A 20,726-nucleotide genomic window follows, 5' to 3' on the forward strand; every position below is an offset into this window, starting at 1 on the left:
GAAGCATGACTTAGGAATGCGCTTGTCCAAAATGTAGGGTGTGTTACAAAAGTACCCCCACCGATTTGAACTAGCGGCCCTTTTGGCTCAGGGTTAGAAGGGGGATTTCGCGTGTCGGGATTTGGTAGCTGAAGGGAGTTTTCGCGCGCGTTGTAATTTCGGGATAGCAAGGCGCGGGTTGTGAAGGCGCCAGTTTTGGGAGCACAATATCTGATTTTTCGGGATATAACAAGACGCGGGTTGAATTTTAGGGACAAGCCTAACGTGTAGTAATATTGTACTTGTACGTACCAAATCAATTCGCACTTCCCTCAACCAAAAAGAAAACGAAAAAAATAAAACTATTCACACCACACAAAGAGAGAGTCTTGCCCCGTTTTACTATACAAATGCTATTCAAAGCTACTCCCTCCTTCCATCTATATAGGGCCTAATGCGTTTTTCGATGCTAACTTTGACCAAATATTAGAGCAATGATATATGACATGCAACTTACACAAAGCACACCGTTAAATTCGTCTGTGAAAGGTTCTTTCAATGATATAATTTTCACATTGTGCATGTCATGTACTATTAATCTTGTCAATAGTCAAAGGCGGTCTTAAAAATCTCATTACGCCCTATATAGATGGAAGGAGGGAGTATGAATCCATGTTATGTCCGATTAAATTTTTTTGCTTGCTGTATAATGCATGTAACCTACTCATACCAACATTTTAGTGCATTCCAAATGTCTATACTACCGCTGCAATTCGAACTAAATTTGAATTCGTTTCTCTATTTCAATAAGAATCTACAATCATGATTGTTGCCAACTTCAACCATCATAGTTTCCTTGCTATCCGCCAGATATAAATCAGACGGCCTATAATGCAGGATGGCAGGCACACCATCATCAACAACTCCGTTTTTTATAAGAGTAGAGATAAAATATATTAAATGTAGTATACCATGTTCATAACCACACCATGTGTATCACCGTTATATATATTCACACATCCGTCGGTTTGAAACACTATGATAAATTCTTCAAATTTCCGAATTCACTTTTTATAATGAAGTATATATGATCTCTATTCGTCTTTTACACCCACACAACCCTCTTATCTTTGTAGCTAGCGCTAACTTTCTCTTGTGCATGCACACGCCCGCATCCCTCTCACCCTCCCTCAGCATTCTCTAGCTCCATCGCGCAAATTCGTCTTTTCACTTTAGGTCGTTCACCCACGGTGTGTGTAGGCCCCCCAGCTCCTTCTTTACGGCACACATCGATCGATATGCCTCTCTAGCCAGGTGTGCCTAGCACAAACACAAGCTTCCCCTCTTCTCTTGTCACCGTCCATGCCTCACTCCCACCACTCTTTTCATCGTTCTCGTACTCGCACACTCCTCCCCCTCGATATAGTATGCCTCTCGTACCACCTCCTACATGCATCCCTCTCTCTCTATCCTTCTCCTCGTGCCTCATTTGCTTCTAACACACACATGCATGTATACCGATCGATCTCCCAACATATACCTAGATCGACTTTAACTACCCCCCCATCGATCGACGTACCTCACAAGTTATGTCTCTCCTTTCTCTTACAAAGGGCGATTGATCTTCCTATGTAGTTACGTCTGCTTACCACAGCCACATCGTCCCCCCTCATCATTCGTGCATGCCTCCTGACCCGTCTCTCACACGCACGTGCACAGACAACAAGCAGCCATCTCCTCTCTTATTGATATTGCGGGCGTGCCCTCCGTTTGTCTAGCAAGCCTATCCCACCATTTGTTAGAAGCAACTCCACTACCACCCCCTCCAACACTCTAGCTCTGTCTCTCTCCCAACCTTATTCATCTCCTGCACATATGCATGGATGCCGATCGATCTCCCTTAATACATGAGGCAGATCGATCTCCTTAATACATGAGGTAGGCCTCTCTCCTCCTCCACACATATACCTGGCATTGTACCTCTATAGTTAATTGGGCTTCCCTCTTCCCCCACCACACACCGATAGTCGAGCGCTGCAGGTAGGTATCCATGCCATAGAGACAAACTGCACATGTCCCATCTCACGTTCCAGTAGGCCAGCCACTCTATATCTTTGACGTGGGCACACACAAATTCGAAGGCACTCTTTATCGATCGCGCGCACGCGCGCACACACACACACATATCATCCCTCTCTTCGATTCTATGGACACCTCAAGCAGATGATACCTCCACTCTCTTCTCGTGGATTGCCCCCTCTATATATGTGTTATATCCAGGACTCTATTTCACACACATTGCATATGTTAAATATTTTGATTGACCCCCCCCACAAAAAAAACTCTCAAGAACCCACACACTATATCTCTCTAGGTTTGTATCTCTCTCACAACCCCACGTAGGTGGTGTACTTATACAAGAAGAGAATAGGTGTACCGTGCACGTACTCACGCTTCGTGCCCATCCACACCCGCGCGGGTACATGGTGGAGCTCATTTCTTTACGAAATGGCAGCCCATGTGCTAATTTGAACGCCTGTAGCGGTTGTTTACCTAGGGAGGTCGTGTACCATACGTGCACGAAACAAAGTTCGACTTGACGTGTTGTCGCGTTATTTTTAAATAAAGTTATAGCGCTCAATGGCACGTACACAGAATATAAAACGATTTGTATGGAGGAAAAGGTAGTCCGCTCTTCAGAGTATCTCACATAAGGCTCCGGTGGCCTCTCTCTCTCTCTCTCACCGTTGGTCACTGATCTGGCCGCATCCCATCCGCCGGGGGAAAGGGGGTGCGGTGGCCTCTCTCTCTCTCTCACCGTTGGTCACTGATCCGGCCGCATCCCGTCCGCCGGGGGAAAGGGAGGAAGTGCATCATTTCTCCGTTCAACGGCGCCGAGGCAGCACGTCCCGATCTGCGGTACACATCATTCTCTCTGACCAAGCTCCGGCGCGGCAGGGCCTACGCCACCTGCTCGCAGATTCCGCCCGCTGTCGCTCACCTAGTTACATCCCGACGACCTCCAGGTATCCCCTCCGGCCTTGCTCCACTGCCTGTTTTCCCACGTCGCTGCATGTGGATCTTCCATAGTTCTTTGCCCAAAACGTAGCACGTCCGACGTACTTTCCATATTGCATTCTCGTCCTCACACCGTTTTAGACAAACACAACCGTGTTGTTATCTTCCCTTAGGACAAGGAATATGCTTCTTTTTTGTCGTCGCATGTGTCATCAACTGTTATTGGCTAGTAATTGTTTCCTTTCTACCTCTTTTTTGCAAACAGGGCTATCCATTTCACCTCGTTGCTATTGCGACCTTTTGGTGAACTGCACAAATCACTTTTTTCTTAAGAGTATTTTGTGCAGTTGTACTAAAATGTCACACGGGCAACATCTCTACATTTCAGTGCGACTGCACAAAGGGAGATTGGTTTTGCTCTATCCTCCTCATCCAACTCCGAGCCTAATCTTCTCCAGCTAGTTAGTCTTAAGAGAGACTGCAAAGGTGAACGGCTTCTATTTGTGTGTTTATTGTTTCATCAGCAGTCCTTTATTATCGTAATCACACTTGATATCTTTGGAACAGGGACGCTCAGCTCTATTTTAGTGGAACTGCACAAAATGATCGGAATGTTGCATGCTCCAGACAGCTACTTTTTTCCCAACATGCCTTGTTGATTTAGACAGAGCTGGGGGGGACGTTGCTACCAATGAAAGCATGGATCAATTTTAATTTAACACCTTCTCACAACTTTGTATTCAGTTGTGATGTAATTATTAGCTCTGATCTGCTAATAATTGACATGCATTAGCAAGGAAGTTAGTTTTTTATTGTCTCCGAAAGAGCATCGATGGCAAGACACGCGAAACAAAAGCTGAAAGCTCACACCATTGTACAATTTCATGTCGCTGGAAAATTATTTGTATAGTACGTCAATTATGTAAACAAATGATGGAAGCTTGATAGCATTGCCAGAAGCCTCTTCATCATCCGGGTCCATGTGCCATGCACAAAATTATACTCCTTCGTTCCTAAATATTTTTCTTTTTACAAATTTCAAACGGGCATATTTTAGAGTGTAGATTCACTCATTTTGCTTCGTATGTGTACTCCCTCCATTCCTAAATATTCTATTCGTCTTAACAGAGATTTCAACAAGTGACTACATACGGAGCAAAATGAGTGAATCTACACTCTAAAATATGTCTATATACATCCGTATGTGCCAGTCCATTTGAAATCTCTAAAAATACAAATATTTGAGTAGTCACTCGTTGAAATCTCTAGAAAGACAAATACTTCGGAGTATATTTAAGAACCGAGGGGGTAGTGCACAACCGCATGGGAGACTCAGCCCGGTCGTTGCGCCGCATTAATAGTGAGTAATGAGCAGTCAAATCATAAGCCCCGCCTTTCCCACTGTAAGTTGCTCTGAAGAAGCAACCATCAATACGCTCTTCTTTGAATCCGCTCATACTACTCCATCCGTCACTGTTTATACAGCGCGCTTCAGAAAAAAGAAAAAAATCTGTGGGACCAAGGCGACTAGCGATCGGCCTGAAAAATAGCATTGGTAGTTATAGCACGACGTCTATTACTAGAGGGAATAATGCATACACACATGCATGCAGTGCTTCCACCCCGGGTACACACATGCATGCACTCCGTAGTAGTACAGTACATGGAGAGAAAATTGTGGACTTGATTGCGGTTACCACGCCCTAATTAATTGAGCATTAAACCAAACACGTCTAAAGTCTCTCTGGTGGTGGAAATGCATTGAGAGAAATGCATCATAATGAAGCGCGCCCTGTAAACTATGACGGAGGGTGGAGTAGTATGAAGGTGCAAAACCAAGTACGCGTACTACTGCGCTTGGCTCTTCGCCCCTTCGTGAAGTCGAACAATGATGGTACTCCGCATGTTGGGTACTACAGTGTATGCCTCTGACAATCTGACACCGAATGGACTGATGCATGTTCACCGAGGGTAGGTTGCATTAGTCAAAAGGCGTAAGCGAGCTTCACCTTGTCCTGCAAGATTCTCCTCGTTCTATGAGTTGACGGGACACACCCAAAAGTAGTGCTAGTCCATACTCCCTCCTTTCCGGTTAATATGGCTTAATATTTTTTGCGGGCAAATGAGATAGCTTTATTCATATATAAGCATTCTTAGGATGATCAGCCAAGACACTGGTCACTAGGAAGCGAGGTACCCCGCAAAAAAAGAAGTAGGAAGCGAGGTGTTTCATCAAGCCAGCTCTCGGCCACATTCAAAGTGCAGCAAGCACGGTTCGCACGAAGATGCACCGCAAGGTTTGCTGACGTGTTTACGTGCTGAATAACAAAAAAAGAGGAAATATTACTGAGCGCTACTATTTGTAACAGGATATGAGCTAGAATTAAGCGAGAATTGTGGGGAGTTTTCCATGCAATCAACTTCCATTATCACATGCGAGAACCCTCGAAGAGAACCAAATGTGTTGAGGATTGCTTTATCACATTTTAAAATTGTAATAAGAGTGCAGACGCTCCTCCATCCGGTTCCTAGTACTAGTATAGTACGTACCTTTATGGACCATAGTAGTAGTACTAGTAAACTTTGCGCTTGGTTGTTCGGGAAGTCGAACAATAATAGCACTAGTAGTATAGTGTATGCTTCTGGCAATCTGACACCGAATTAACTGTTGCACGTCCACCACCTGAGCGAGGGAGAGCTTGCATTAGTCAAAAGTGTCTCCTTGTCCTGCGAGCCACCGCGCGCAAGCTTCTCCCGTCCTGCAACCTTCTCCTCATTCGGCAAGTTGACGGGACACAACAAAGTAATGCTAGTCCATGCTGCCTCCTCTCCGGTTAATATGGCTTAATTTCAAACGAGATAAATACACTATCTATCACTGCATATTTGTAAAAATACGATCGGTGGACTTCATAATACGCTCATTGCGCTCAATATATATATTTTCCGGTGTTCATACGGTCACTAGCTCACCCTGACTGAGTATGTGTGTGCATGCACGTGTAGGTTGAGCACTTGAGCGTGACCATGTGTGTTCCATCGTGTGCTCGGACATGCATGCATTAGGGCGTCGCGCGCGTTTTTGCGTCCATGTGTACGTGTGACTGTTGCATACACGTAGGAGGAGTACGTGTAGGGGCCACTAAGGAGCAGTCAAATCACACAGTAAGTTAGTCAAAAGAAGCAACCATCATTTCACTCTTGAATGACACGTACGCAATATAAAATGGTTGATATGGAGAGAAAAAGAAAACCACTATATATACACTAGCAGGAGCCTAAGCTACAAGCCTGCTTGCTTAGGTTGCTCTCTTCACAAGCATAGAACAACGAGCGTGATCCCGCAGCTGGGGGAAGGGAACAATGTTCTGCGTAGACGCGGTCGACATCGGCGAGGGAGAAAACCCACAGTCGGTGCGTCCCAATCGGGGGTCACCGCGGTATGGGCCGATGTCGTGTCCGAACCGCCCTTCTAGCTACAGCCCGACGTCCCAGGTAGTGCATCTTCCTTTTGGAGCCGGCTTGCTCCACTGCCGTAGCTCCATCTCCATGTAGATCTTTCTCTACTTCTACCGGCTTCTACTTGTGATGAGTTTATGTCTCATGAACTAGTGCCAGTACTATTATTCTAATCACACTTCTTCAATATCTTTGCCATCAGGGATGCTCAGGTCGATTTTAGTGGAACAACACAAAAGCATCGTATGATCCAAGGGTGCCAGCCGTCTTTCCTTCGACAGGTTCTACCTGGCCAGGAAATTAAATCATGTTTAGGGTTTAGGCACTACTAGGAAAAGGGCTACTAATGGCGCACCAGTTTTGCCTACTAATGGCGCACCACTGGTGCGCCATTAGTATCTAGTATACTAATGGTGCATCACTGGTGTGCCATTAGTATAGGCCACTAGTGCGCCATTAGTATAGGCCACTGGTGCGCCATTAGTATATTTGAATTTTGAAGGCGGGAAAATAGTAGTGGCGCACCGTCTAACCCCCACCGTGCACCATTGCTATTTTTGAATTTTGAATTTGGATCTGGATCGTGATTTTTTGCCCATTTTTTGCTCGTTTTTTGGCACGATATTATTTCAAATTTTTTTCCTGTTTTTGGATCTTGTACGTTCTTTTGCCGTGTTCTTTTGCCGGAGAGGAGTTCGCCGAAGAGGAGGAGGAGGAGGTCACCGGAGAGGCGCTCGCCTACATCGCCGGAGAGGAGGAGGAGTTCGCTGGAGAGGAGGAGGAGGAGGTCACCGGAGAGGAGTTCACTGGAGCATCGGAGAGGAGGAAGGAGAAACCATGAGGGGATGGGAGGAGAGGAGGGAGGAGGAGCTCACCGGAGAGGAGGGAGGAGGAGCTCACCGGAGAGGTGGGAGGAGGAGCTCACCGGAGAGGAGGGAGGAGGAGCTCACCGGAGAGGTGGGAGGAGGAGCTCACCGGAGAGGAGGGAGGAGGAGCTCAGCGGAGAGGAGGGAGGAGAAACCATAAGGGGAGGGGAGGGGAGGAGAGGAGGGAGGAGGAGGTCGCCGGAGAGGAGGAGGAGGAGGTCACCGGAGCGGAGGAGGGTAGTATGGTGGAGGAGAGAAGGGAAGATGGAGTGGAGGAGTGGAGGAGATGGAGTGGAGGAGAGGTGGAGTGGAGGAGAACAATGAAGAGGTAAGGACGACGGGCGGGGCAGGGGCGACGGCGACGGGCGGGGCAGGGGCGACGGCGGCCGGGCCAGGGCGCGCGACGCGCGTCGGGGCAGGGCGGCGAGCGGCGAGCGGCGTCGGGCGAGGGCACGGCCGATGGCGAGCGGGCGGCGACGGCGACCTCGGGCGGCTAGGGGAGGCGACGGCGACGTCGGGGCAGGGGCCGGCATCGAGGAGCAGCGCAGCAGCCTGGCAGCGTTGGAGAAGAATGGCGGGTGGGGGGAAATTTCCCAAGTGTTTGGTTATATAGGAAAGGCTTTGGTCCCGGTTCGTGGCATGAACCGTGACCAATGCCCCCTTTAGTCCCGGTTGGTGCCACCAACCAGGACCAAAGGCCTCTTTTTAGCAGCCCAAAGGGCGGGAAGCGGCGGCCTTTGGTCCCGGTTGGTGGCACCAACCGGGACTAAAGGGGGGCATTGGTCACGGTTCGTGGCAACAACCGCGACCAATGCCCCCCTTTAGTCCCGGTTGGTGCCACCAACCTGGAACAAAGGCCTGCGCCTGCCAAAGCCGCGATGCGGTGGGATGTTTAGTCCCACCTCGCTAGCTGAGGAGCGGCCGCACCTGTTTATAAGCGATGCCCCGCCATCTCCATCGAACTCCTCAGAACTGCAGGCCTCTGGGCCTAATCTCACACCGCTATGCATGTTGGCCTGCTGGACCTTCTGCGGGCCTGAATCCTGGCCCATGGATGGGCTTCTAGTCGTATTCAGGCCGTGGTGGCCCAGTAGGTGGCATTTTTTTTACTATTTATTTTTTCATTTCTACTTAGAACTAAATACTTATAGTTTTTTAGTGATTTTTTTCTTTTAGGTCACAAAAATTATAAACTTTCTGTTAGTGCCATTAGTTTTAAAATTTGAATAGTTTAAATTTGAATTTTTTAAAATTTGTGTGAATCACTAGTTTATGAATAACTTTACTATAAAAATTGATTTTTGAGTCATTCTTTTTCCTGCTATTTAATATTATTGTGTTTTATCATTATACTCAATTTGGTAATTTTAGTTAGTCATAAAAAATATTATAGGCATTTTTTCTTTTTTGCTATTTATTTTTTCATTTATACTTAGAACAAAATACTTATAGTTTTTTAGTGTTTTCTTTTTTCTTTTAGGTCACAAAAATTATAAACTTTCTGTTACTGCCATTAGTTTTCAAATTTGAAAACACTTTTTTTGTTTTTTTTGCTTTTAGTGCCTAGTTTTTTCCAGTTTTTTGTTTTTTTCTGCATTATTTATTTTCTTTTGTTTTTTGCTTTATTTTTTTAATTCTTTTTGCTTTTAGTTTTAGAAAAACTATAAGTTTTCTGTTAGTGCCATTAGTTTTCAAATTTGAAACACTTTTTTAGTTTTTTTTTGTTTTCTTTGTTGTGTTATTTATTTTATTTTGTTTCTACTTACAACAAAATACTTATTGTTGCTATTTTTATTTTTTTCCAGTTTTTTTTGTTTTGTTTTCTGTAATGGCGCACCGCGGGCAGGTGCGCCATTACTAACTTTTTTATTTTTTTGATTTATTTTGAATTTTGAAGGCGGGAAGATACTAATGGCGCACCATGGGCAGGTGCGCCATTAGTAACTTTTTTATTTTTATTTTTTTGACTTATTTTGAATTTTGAAGGCGGGAAGATAGTAATGGCGCACCATGGGTAGGTGCGCCATTAGTAAGTTTGAATTTTTTTGAATTTTTTTGCCTCTCCAGATCTTAAAAGCCCTGTATCTTTTTTTCTGTTAGGTTTTTGAGGATTTTGAAAATGTTTAAACTTTTCAAGTAGACGATTTTTCATATAAAAAACTTTTTCATCCGAGTTCGTACGCAAAAGTTATGCCCATTTTACAAATTCTCAAGAGATTTCGCAAATAAAGTCGAAATTCATATTTGTAAATTTTCACAACAACTAGACCACATATCACATGGGAAACTTTTTTTCTTTTATTTTTTTGACATTTCCATCATTTTTTTATTTTTTTAAAACTGAAAAGGCGGTCCACGAGGGGGGGGGGTGCATTCGGTGGAAGTGGTGGCCAAGTTACTAATGGCGCACCATGGATGTGGTGCGCCATTAGTATTTGGACACTAATGGCGCACCAACACATGGTGCGCCATTAGTATATAGTAATGGCGCACCACATGTCTGGTGCGCCATTAGTGTCAATTCCATCTATAGCCCTTTTCCTAGTAGTGATGGTTTAAGTCGTAGTGACCCCATCAGTAGTTGTTCTATCGTACACTCTCTCACAACTTTTTTCTTTAGTTGTGAAGTAAATATTGGCTATGATCTGCGAATCATTGAGATGCATCAGCATGCGTTTTAGTTTTCCTTTGTATTTGATGGAACGTTGTAACGGGGCAATCTTGGAATAGGAATGAAAATGGAGTGGAAAAGTTTCCATTTTTCCGGAGAAAAAATGGAAACGGAGAGAAACCAACGTTTCGTTTCATTGGATCGCGCCATCGAGCAAAACCAACGTTTAAATCACGTCTGTCGTGTTCGTGTCTCACCCTCCTCCACGGCTCAACCCCACACGGTTGCTCGGCATGCCACTCACCGCAAACCGAGTAGTATACCATAACTTTCCCACCTGCTTGTCGATGGATCGTGCCATGGAGTACTAGCACTACTGGAAGAGATTGACGAGTTGGGGGAGGACAGCTAGCTATAGCACGGACTCCCAAGAACTTACTACTAGAAGAGATCGCTCATGTTGTAGCCGGCTATTGCGACCTTTGAACGCGGAGTAGCCGCGTGCACCCAGAAGTGATGCGGGCGACGCTCTCTCGGCCGACGCGCCGCTTCAACGCCGGCGCCAGTGAGAGGTCGCGTCCGCTCTGGCCGGGCATGAATGTGGCACTGACCGTTTCAGGCGGGAAGCACGCGTGGGTGATGAAGAGGGTTCAGGTTGGTCAGGACCGGCCGTGGCAGCGGTCCGGACATGCGCAAACAAGAGATGATGTACGTCAATATTGATGCGTATATAATTAACAACGTAATAATGTGCCAGTTGGACAAATATGATTGGAGATGGAGATGGAAATGGAATTTTACGTAAACACGAATATGCATGTCTATGTCTATGTGTGTGTGCGCGACGACTCTCGCGACCTGGAAGCGGGGGCATGTTTTTGATCGAGTTTTCTTAAGGGAGGGTAGTGTACCACACGTGAAGGACGGGAAGTGCGACCAGGACGCGTGGGCGTGGATCATTAGTTCATCGGAAGTAGTACTAGTTTTCTTCACTGTACATTAAATAAAGAGTTTCGTTTCGTACTTACACAATTTAAAACGATTGTTATGGAGAGAATAAGAAAACCACTCCACTATATTTTAGTCGTATACACGAGAGTACTATATGGACGCAGCTTCATTAACTTAGTGCACCTGCCTTTGGATTTATGACAGGTGGGCCCAAAATATGGCTGGCTCACCTGTCATACAGCCAAAAGCAGGTGCAGTGAAGGCACCGGAGCTCAGCCCGTACTACAGTAGTATATATATAAGCGGGAGCCTCAGCGCTTGTTCGCTAGGGTTTGCACTCTCCACACGCTCGCCGCACTACATATATGTTACACGCTGGAGGCTCGGCGTTCATTTGCTAGGGTTTGCTATATTCACAGTCTCTCACCCTCTCTTCACCTGATCTAAACAAGACTGCGTTGGCCTCTTGTCTCTCTCTCTCTCCCCCCTCACAACTAGTGAAGGAGGCGTCCGTATCCCGTCGCACCGGGAAGGGGAGGAGGTGCAGCGTTCACTCTATCGCCTTCAGTGAGGGAGGCAATCCACTGCCAGCTACGTTGTTCTCTTTCACCCAGCGCCTGTGCGGGAGGGCCACCGACCCCTTCTATCTCGCTATCGTACGTAGTGTGGGCAGATCCGGCCTCCTGCCGCACGCCTTGCCACATCCCGACGACCCTAAGGTATAAGTTTCTTTGAAACCGTCGTTGCTCTAGCTGCATGTGGATCTTTTTTGATCTGTAGTCGAATCTAGGTCTTGGTTCAAAGAGGAAAGAAGGGTGTGGTGGGATGCATCAAGAATCTAGGACGTGGTTCAATGAGGAAAGGAGGGGCGGAAACTAGTATAGATTGGCTATCCAGCCGCTTTGTAGGTCAAAAAGGGAAAAAGGGGGTAACCCAGTACACACATCTGTAAGGAACTGATCTCTTTGTTGAAAAGGGAAAGAAACTGGGGGGTCGGGTAGTTTGTGCACGACTAGATTTACTGCCCTCACATAGGAAGAGGGTTCAAAGAGAACAAATATGGGACCAGCGCATATATGCTGCTTGGCTACATACTCTGCATCACCCATTTATGCGTGTGGACGCACATGGTGCTGGCATGTCCCATGCAGCTATTTTGCTGTTGTTAATCTCAGAATTAACTACTGATCTGTTTTAAAAGAATTTCTCTGTTAATATGAATCAATGCAACCGTTTTAGAAATGCTACTGTCCTATACTTTGTTTTCATCAAGATAAGGTGATGCTTCTTTTTGTGGCCGCATGTTTCGTCCTCCTTTATTGGCCAGTAATTGTTTTCTTTTTTGCCTCTTAAAACAGGGATATCTATTCAACTTGTTGCTATAGAAAACTTAAATGTCACACCGACAACTTTGCTTGATTTCAGTGCAACTGCACAAAACTTGATTGGATTTCCTATTTGTGTTGGTAGATTCATATTTTATGTTGGTCGTCTCATGAAAGGTCAGTACATGCCTTCATCCACATGATTGTGCAGTGTGCTTTGAGATGCTGTGCTACTTGTATTGGTACTGTTTTAAATAAATGATGAATTGAAGCTATTGTATTGCTGTCTTTTCCCATTAAGTAGTGAACAAAAATGGGACCAACCCAGACATGATGCTTGTTGTTTTGTTACAACAAATTCAACATCACCCCCTTTATAAGCCAGTAATTGATGCCACTCTCAGAATTAACTACCGAATCTTATTTCAAAACTGCAACACTTGTTAGGGATTGGCGGGATTACCATTTTTGTGTCCGCGTGTTTCATCCTCCTTTATTAGACAACAATTGATTCCTTTTTTGCCTCTGTTTATACAGGGATATCTATTCAACTTGTTGCTATTGTGACATTTTGCTTTGCTACGCGAAACACTTTGCTTGATTTCAGTGCAACTGCACAAAACGAGATTGGATTTCCTATTCGTGTTGGCAGATTCGTACGTGATCTTGTGTGCGTCATGACAGGTTGGTACTTGCCTTCATCCACATGATCGTGCAATGTGTTTTGAGATGTTGTGCTACTTGTATTGGTACAGTTTTAAATAAATGATGAATTGAAGCTATTGTATTGCTGTCTTTTCCCATTAAGTAGTGAACAAAACTGGGACCAACCCAGAATGATGCTTGTTGCTTTGTTACAACAAATTCAGCATCACCACCTTTATAAGCCAGTAATTGATGCCACTCTCAGAATTAACTACCGAATCTTATTTCAAAACTGCAACACTTGTTAGGGATTGGCGGGATTACCATTTTTGTGTCCGCGTGTTTCATCCTCCTTTATTAGCCAGTAATTGATTCCTTTTTTGCCTCTGTTTATACAGGGATATCTATTCAACTTGTTGCTATTGTGACATTTTGCTTTGCTACGCGAAACACTTTGCTTGATTTCAGTGCAACTGCACAAAACGAGATTGGATTTCCTATTCGTGTTGGCAGATTCGTATTTTATCGTTGTTGGTCTCATGAAAGGTCAGTACAGGCCTTCATCCACATGATTGTGCAGTGTGCTTTGAGATGTTGTGCTACTTGTATTGGTACTGTTTTAAATAAATGTTGAATTGAAGCTATTGTATTGATGTCTTTTCCCATTAAGTAGTGAACAAAAATGGTACCAACCCAGACATGATGCTTGTTGCTTTGTTACAACAAACTCTGCATCACCCCCTTTATAAGTAGATGGAAGCACATACTGTTGTTGCACCCACTCTACCCTGGAACTGAATCTTAGTTCAAAACTGCAAACACTTGTTAGGGATCGGCAGGAGTACCATTTCTGTTAGGGATCGGCCGGAGTACATGTTTAAGAAATGTATTGTTCAGATAATGTCTCTGTTATTATATATCAGTTACAGACTTACAGTGTTTTACAAATGGTACTATCCTGCTTTGTAGTTCTTTCTACATGTTTAACCAAGATATTGTTAAGATAATGTCTCTATTAAAATGAATCAGTTGCATTGTTTTAGGAATGATACGTTTCTGCTTTTTCTTTCTTTATACATCTTGAAACAAGGCATTGTTAAGATAATGTCTTAGTTAATATGAATGAATCACACTGATTGAGAATTGCTACTCTCTTGCTTTGTTTCCCATTAAGATAAGGTAGATCAGTAGATGTTTTTCTTCTAGGAGTACAAGTCATCAACCGTTATTTCTAAGTAATTGTTTCCCTTATACCTTTTGTTGCTTACAGGGATATCAAAATTAAAGCTCAGTTTTATTCCGACTTTGATTTTAGTTCAACTGCACAAAAGGAGCCAATGTGTCCAAGGCAAACTGCTGAATTACTAGGTCCAGTTGGTCGTTCCACTTTGTAGAAAGAAGCAGTCATTGTTTGTGCTACATTACAGAAGGAATGACCGAGAAGCTTTATAGACTATTAGGCCTTCCACTATGTAGGCCAAAAGAGGTGCCAATTTCACCTTTTCTTAGTTTGGCACCGAATCCCTCCATTGCTACAGCCGGTGCCATAAATATTAGACACCGGTGACATGACTAGTCTGCAGAGACCATTGGCAATTTAACAACACGTGGAGTGCCCTGGGCAAGAAGTGCCCAAACAAGTACAAGAAGCGACAGGACTCCACGATCATAGGCATTACATATTTTGAATGGGAAAAGCTTGTCAAAGTTTAATCATTGATGTTAGCAACAAGACGTTAGTTTAATATATTGGAATTGGAAAACCTTGTCAAAATTTGCTCATTGATGTTAGCCAGAAGACATGCATTTGATATTTTTGAGTGGGACGCCCTTGCTGTGAGCAGCGTCGAGTGTTTTTTCCTATTCCTGTGTTTAGTTTAGAAGTAAATAGTTACTCTGCTGAGATATTCCTGTGTTAAGAGTTTGTTCTAAATATTGTCTATGTAATGCCAGGCCTTGTGTTTGATTGCAAAGTTGAGCTTGGAACGTTGTGGCATGCGGCATCACGACCTGTTCACCGTACCTCCTGAGAATAATGCTTCGTATTGTTTTGCATGTCGATCTAATGCCAGTGATTTGCTTGTTAAGAAGATCATCCTCTTCTGTTGTTTCCGTGCTTAAGAAGTTCATCGTCTGATGTTTCATTCATAGCCTATACGACAAGTCGGGTAGGTTAGATGTGAAACCTTATGATCTTCCGACCAACTCATGATATTAGGCCATGATTGGATCGTCGTTTTCCAACCAAAACCGCTTGTAAAACTAACGCTTGTAAATTAAGGCAGATGGTCTCGGGCGAAGGCGCTTGGTTGGTCGATTTCGAGTAGTAAAATATCGGAAGTACTTGACACACGATAAAAACGCTGAACAACACTCGGACGATTGCTAATCCAGCTGTTAGCTGCTGTTTCAGCCTTGCCCATGGATGGCATGATACACACGTCGTGCATGTATCGTCTGGTAATGTCATCCATATAGCAGTGCTCATAAAGTATACACTGGTCTCTCAAATTACACGCGTAACCCGCCGGTTTTACTTACAGACCTCGGGCCCTCGGTTTCATTACGCCTGTATTTTACGCATTGTTTTCGATGACGGGTAAATTACACTTGTATGTTAATACATGTTTGAAATAAACCAGAGCTCCCAAGCGCAGCCTTACCGTGTCATGCCGTCTTAGTTTCTCGAAGGTGCTCATAGGTGTCCGATGATCCTGGCTTCCTGAATGAGTAGCAGGCGTTGTATCAGACCATCCGTAGGGCTCACGAGGCCCTCTCCGTTGTCCTTCGAGTTGTTGCGCTCGCCGTGGCGCCGAGCATTGTTAACATCGTCAACGAACATGAGGATTCAGGAGATGACTTTATTTTGACTGGATGACACTAGGGACCCACTAGGGCCATAGCCGTACGTACGCAAGTGCCTCCTTATTATGTACAACTATATTTTTTTTGCTTTCTCCTGGTTTCCTGACATCACGGTCCCACACCATTGTCAACCTATGTAGTCAATATAAACGAGAGAATTGCACAAGGTGTGGCCGACAGCTGGGACCAAGCAGCTCGAGCAGTATTTGTGTTTTTGAGGCATGAGCACTACAGAGTTTTTCTTGGCGATGATTTCGTTGTTGTTCAGAGGAGAGCAGGGTATTAACTGGGCGGGCTGTGGCCCGTCTAGCCCAGGCCAGATATCCAGCCCAGATACTAATTTTTTCAAGATGAAAATGGCTAGCCCAGCTATACGTCTTTTTGAGGAATACCCAGGCAAGGTCAACTTGTTATTCTCCGCCCCGCTGGGCTGCAAATCTTTCCTAGGAGGGATGCATTAGGCTTAACAGGAAAATGGGCTTTAAAAAATAATAAATGGGATGTAATTATAAAAACTGGGCAGTAACTATAAAAAAATGCACCAAACACGAAATTAGTTTATAAAATATTATTTATGGATTTTGAAAATCTTAAATTTTCATTGTTGCGCGCGCAATGTTTCGTTGGATTTTTACGTAATACAAATTTATATTTAATCTGACTAGAAATTTCGGGATAAAAATATTTCGGAGCCCATCAAAATGTGGGAAATTTTATTGAATTCTGTCTTCAATGGTTGGTTGAAATTATTAATCATTGTCCTAGCTAGAAAATGGGTTGTACTTTTAACAAACTGTAAATGGGCTGTTGTAAATTCCATTAGAATTCCAAAATGGGATGTACATTCTTACAAAACGCAAATGGGCTATAAGTTCTCTGCCACACACTTGTGGGCCTACTAAGTGACGCGTCCCCTAAAAAAATAAGTTGACGCGTATGCAAGGCTTTGCCAACTTATTATAGTCAACACACGGTTCTAGCAGCAGTGGCCGTTGGATGTCTATCCAACGGATGTCGTGCTTCTTCTTCAATCTCGGATATTCTTAGCTTCGGCCGCCCAAAAAATGATTCCTCCCCCTGACATCTGGGGCGCACCGTTTCGGAGGCTGACCTGTGGGCCTACTAAGTTGGAGCGTACCAAGGGCTTTGTCAACTTAGTCAATAATAAACGTTTCTAGCTTCAGTGACCGTACAATGTCCATCCAACGGCCGTAGTGCTTCTTCAACCTCTGGTCTTCTTGGTCCAGCCGCCCAAAGCAGCGCCGGTCGTGCCGCCTGCTCCTGCCTCCCGTGGTCGGCTATGCTGCCACGGAGGCCTCACCGCCCCCATACTACTCCCACCGCTGGCCAGGCCATCCCTCCAATCACCCACACCCCTTGTTATTCTGCGGCGACGGCAGCCTCACACCGCAGCCTAACCAGTGAACCCTCGTACTCCTCTCCGTGCGGGCTTCCACTGCTGCGTCTTCCCCGGCTCCGCGTTGTCCCCTTCCTAGGCCTCGCCGTCGTCCAGACCACCGCCCTGGTGCTCTCGGCGTGGCATGGTCAACATGGTCAACGACCGACTTCCATCAGAAGAGTACTGTACGTGGAGAGGTTGATAGCTGGGTCCAAGCGGCCGCAAGGAAGTGCCTCCTTATTACACGCAAAATAATTATTCCTCCACCTTATAGCAGGGACCCACCAGACGGGCCACCTTATTTCGCAAAAAAAAAGTTTCCCCCCTGACTGCTCGGACCCACCGGACGGGCCAGCGTATTTCGCGGAAAAAACGTTCCCCCCGCTGTCAGCTCGGACCCACCGGAAGTGCCTCCTTATTACGCACAAAAAAATGAATACTCCCCCTGCTAGCTAGGACCCACCATGGTGGGAGGCTGACTTGTGGGCCTACTAAGTTGACTGGGACGAGGGCCTTTGTCAACTTTAGTCAATATGAATGATTCTAGCTCTAGTGATCGTACGATGTCCATCCAACGGCCATAGTGCTTCTTCAACCTCTGGTCTTCTTACTTCAGCCGCCCAAAGCAGAGCCGGTCGTGCCGCATGCTCTTGCCTCCCGTGGCCGGCTGTGCTGCCGCGGAGGCCTCACCACCCCCTACTATTCCCACCGCTGGCCAGGCCCTGCAGCGACGGCAGCCTCACACTGCAGCCGAACCAGTGAACCCTCGTACTCCTCTCCGCGCAGGCTTCCACTGCCGCGTCTTCCCCGGCTCCCCATCGTCCCCTTCCTAGGCCTCGCCGTCGTCCACCGCCCTGGTGCTCTCAGCGCGGCATGGTCAACGTGGTCAAGGAACGACTTCCATAGGACGTGGACTGTACGTGGAGAGGCTGACAGCTGGGTCCACAGCCACAGCAAGGAAGTGCCTCCTTATTACGTGCAAAATAATTATTCCTCCACCTGACAGCGGGGACCCACTGGACGGGCCACCGTATTTCATGAAAAAAATGTTTTCCCCCTGACTGCTGGGACCCACCAGCTACACTTTCGCACACAAGGAAGTGCATCCGAGCAAAAAAAACAAAATGATTCGCCCCCCTGACTGCTGGGACCCACCAGCTACATCTTCGCACGCAAGGAAGTTCCTGACAGTCGGGACCCACCTGGTCGAAGCGTACGTAGCGTCGTCATTCTGGTCGCGAACGTGTATGTACATATATACTGGTCGATGTAGAGGCGCGCACGTGTCATAGTAGAGGCGTGCACGTAGCATGTACACATACGTACAGCGGTCAGGGTGCAAGAAAGAAGATACGGCCACGTATGTGTACATACGGGTGGGGTCTCGAACGCCTACTCGCGCATACGTACGGCGAGGGCTCGTGTACACGGCTGGGTCGGAACGGAGAAACAACGTCATCGTCGTGTTCATGGGGAGGCAACGGAATGCGTCGTGTTCATGGGGAGGCAACGGAATGCGTCATGTTCATGGGGAGGCAACGGAATGCGTCGTGTTCATCGGGAGGGCTTGGACGGAACAAGCGATGGAAACGAGGCCTGGCGTACCGCAAAACGGAGGAAACGGCCTTGTGTTCGACCGGCCACGTTCGAAACAGGATCCTTTTCATCGGGAGGGGTGTGGCGTACCGCAAAACGGAGGAAACAGACCTCCTACGGCCGAAACGGGGATCCTGTTGATCGGGAGGGGTGTGGCGTACCACAAAATGGAGGAAACGGACCTCCTACGGTCGAAACGGGGGTCCTATTGATCGGGAGGGGTCTGGCGTACCGCAAAACGGAGAAAACGGACTTGTGTTGGAGCGCTACGGTCGAAATGGGGGTCCTGTTCATCGGGAGGGGTGTGGCGTACCGCAAAACGGGACTCCACGGGATACTGTTCATCTCCACCATCGACCTCCTCCAGCCTCCACGGTCTCCTGTTCCTCCAGCCTCCACCGTGCGCTACTCCACCGGCTACTGTTCAACCACCCCTCCACCGTCTACTGTTCATCCACCCTCCACACCACGAGGTCCTGTTCAACCACCCCTCCACGGGCAGCCCTCCACCGTCTACTGTTCATCCAGCCCTCCACACCACGGGGTCCTGTTCAACCACCCCTCCACGGGCACCCCTCCATCGTGTACTGTTCATCCAGCCCTCCACACCACGGGGTCCTGTTCAACCACCCCTCCACCATCTATTGTTCATCCAGCCCTCCACCACACCACGGGGTCCTGTTCATCCAGAGGCAATGCCACCGCTCACTATTCATCCACCCCCCCGCAATGCTCACTGTTCATCGCAGAGGCAGCATCGATCGGCTTCAGTTACCTGTAGTAGCGAAGGAATCGCTCGATCGGGTTCAGTTAACATCCATCGATCGATCGCTCGCTCGAGTTCAGTAACGCGTAGCCTGCAGTGCAATCGCTCGGGTTCAGTTAGAGCCCAACGCCTCACTCGGGTTCAGTTAGAGCCAACGCCTCGCACACACGCGCATACGTGTACGAGAGAAACATGCATCGCTCGTCCCCCGACCTCCCACCGTAACCGGGAATTCCCCGAAATTTTCCTCCCCCTTGCTTCTACCATGGTTTTTTCCATCATGGACGGCCCAAAGAATGTCATGCAGCTGCGTCTCCGGCCCGCCCAGGACGAAAAGCCCATTTTCTGTCATGATTTTTTTCATAGAAGTAGGAGCCCACCACATCTATGATGATACCGGATTTTGTCACAATTATCGTCATAGAAGTGTCATTTGTATGACAGAAAAAAATTTCGTTCGGCCCAAAATGTCACGGATGTGTCTTTTTTTTGTAGTGTGCTTCACTTATATCTTTTGAGCTGGGCAATTTTGCTCTACTGCATCACTTATATCTTTTTAGAGCACGGCGGTTGTTTTATTTTATAGAAATTGATGAACTCTCATGCTTCACTTATATTATTTTGAGAGTCTTTAAATAGCATGGTAATTTTCTTTGGTTATAAATTTAGTCCTAATATGATAGACATCCAAGAGGGATATAATAAAAACTTTCATATAAAGTGCATTGAATACTATGAGAAGTTTGATTCCTTATGATTGTTTTGAGATATGAAGATGGTGATATTAGAGACATGCTAATAAGTAATTGTGAATTTGAGGAATACCTGTGTTAAATTTTTTTATTCCCGTAGCATGCATGTATGGTGAACCATTATGTGATGAAGTCGGCGCATGCTTTATTTATTGATAGTCTTCCTTATGAGTGGCGGTCAGGGACGAGCGATGGTCTTTTCCTACCAATCTACCCCCTAGGAGCATGCGCGTAGTACTTCATTTCGATAACTAATATATTTTTGCAATAAGTATGTGAGTTATTTATGACTAATGTTGAGTCCATGGATTATATGCACAATCACCCTTCCACCATTGCTAGCCTCTCCAGTACCGCGCAACTTTTGCTGGTACCATAAACCCACCATATACCTTCCTCAAAACATCCACCATACCTACCTATTATGGCATTTCCATAGCCATTCTAAGATATATTGCCATGCAACTTTCCATCGTTCCATTTATTATGACACG

The sequence above is a fragment of the Triticum aestivum genome, chromosome 5A, assembly GCF_018294505.1.
Source record: "Triticum aestivum cultivar Chinese Spring chromosome 5A, IWGSC CS RefSeq v2.1, whole genome shotgun sequence".
NCBI classification, from domain to species: domain Eukaryota; kingdom Viridiplantae; phylum Streptophyta; class Magnoliopsida; order Poales; family Poaceae; genus Triticum; species Triticum aestivum.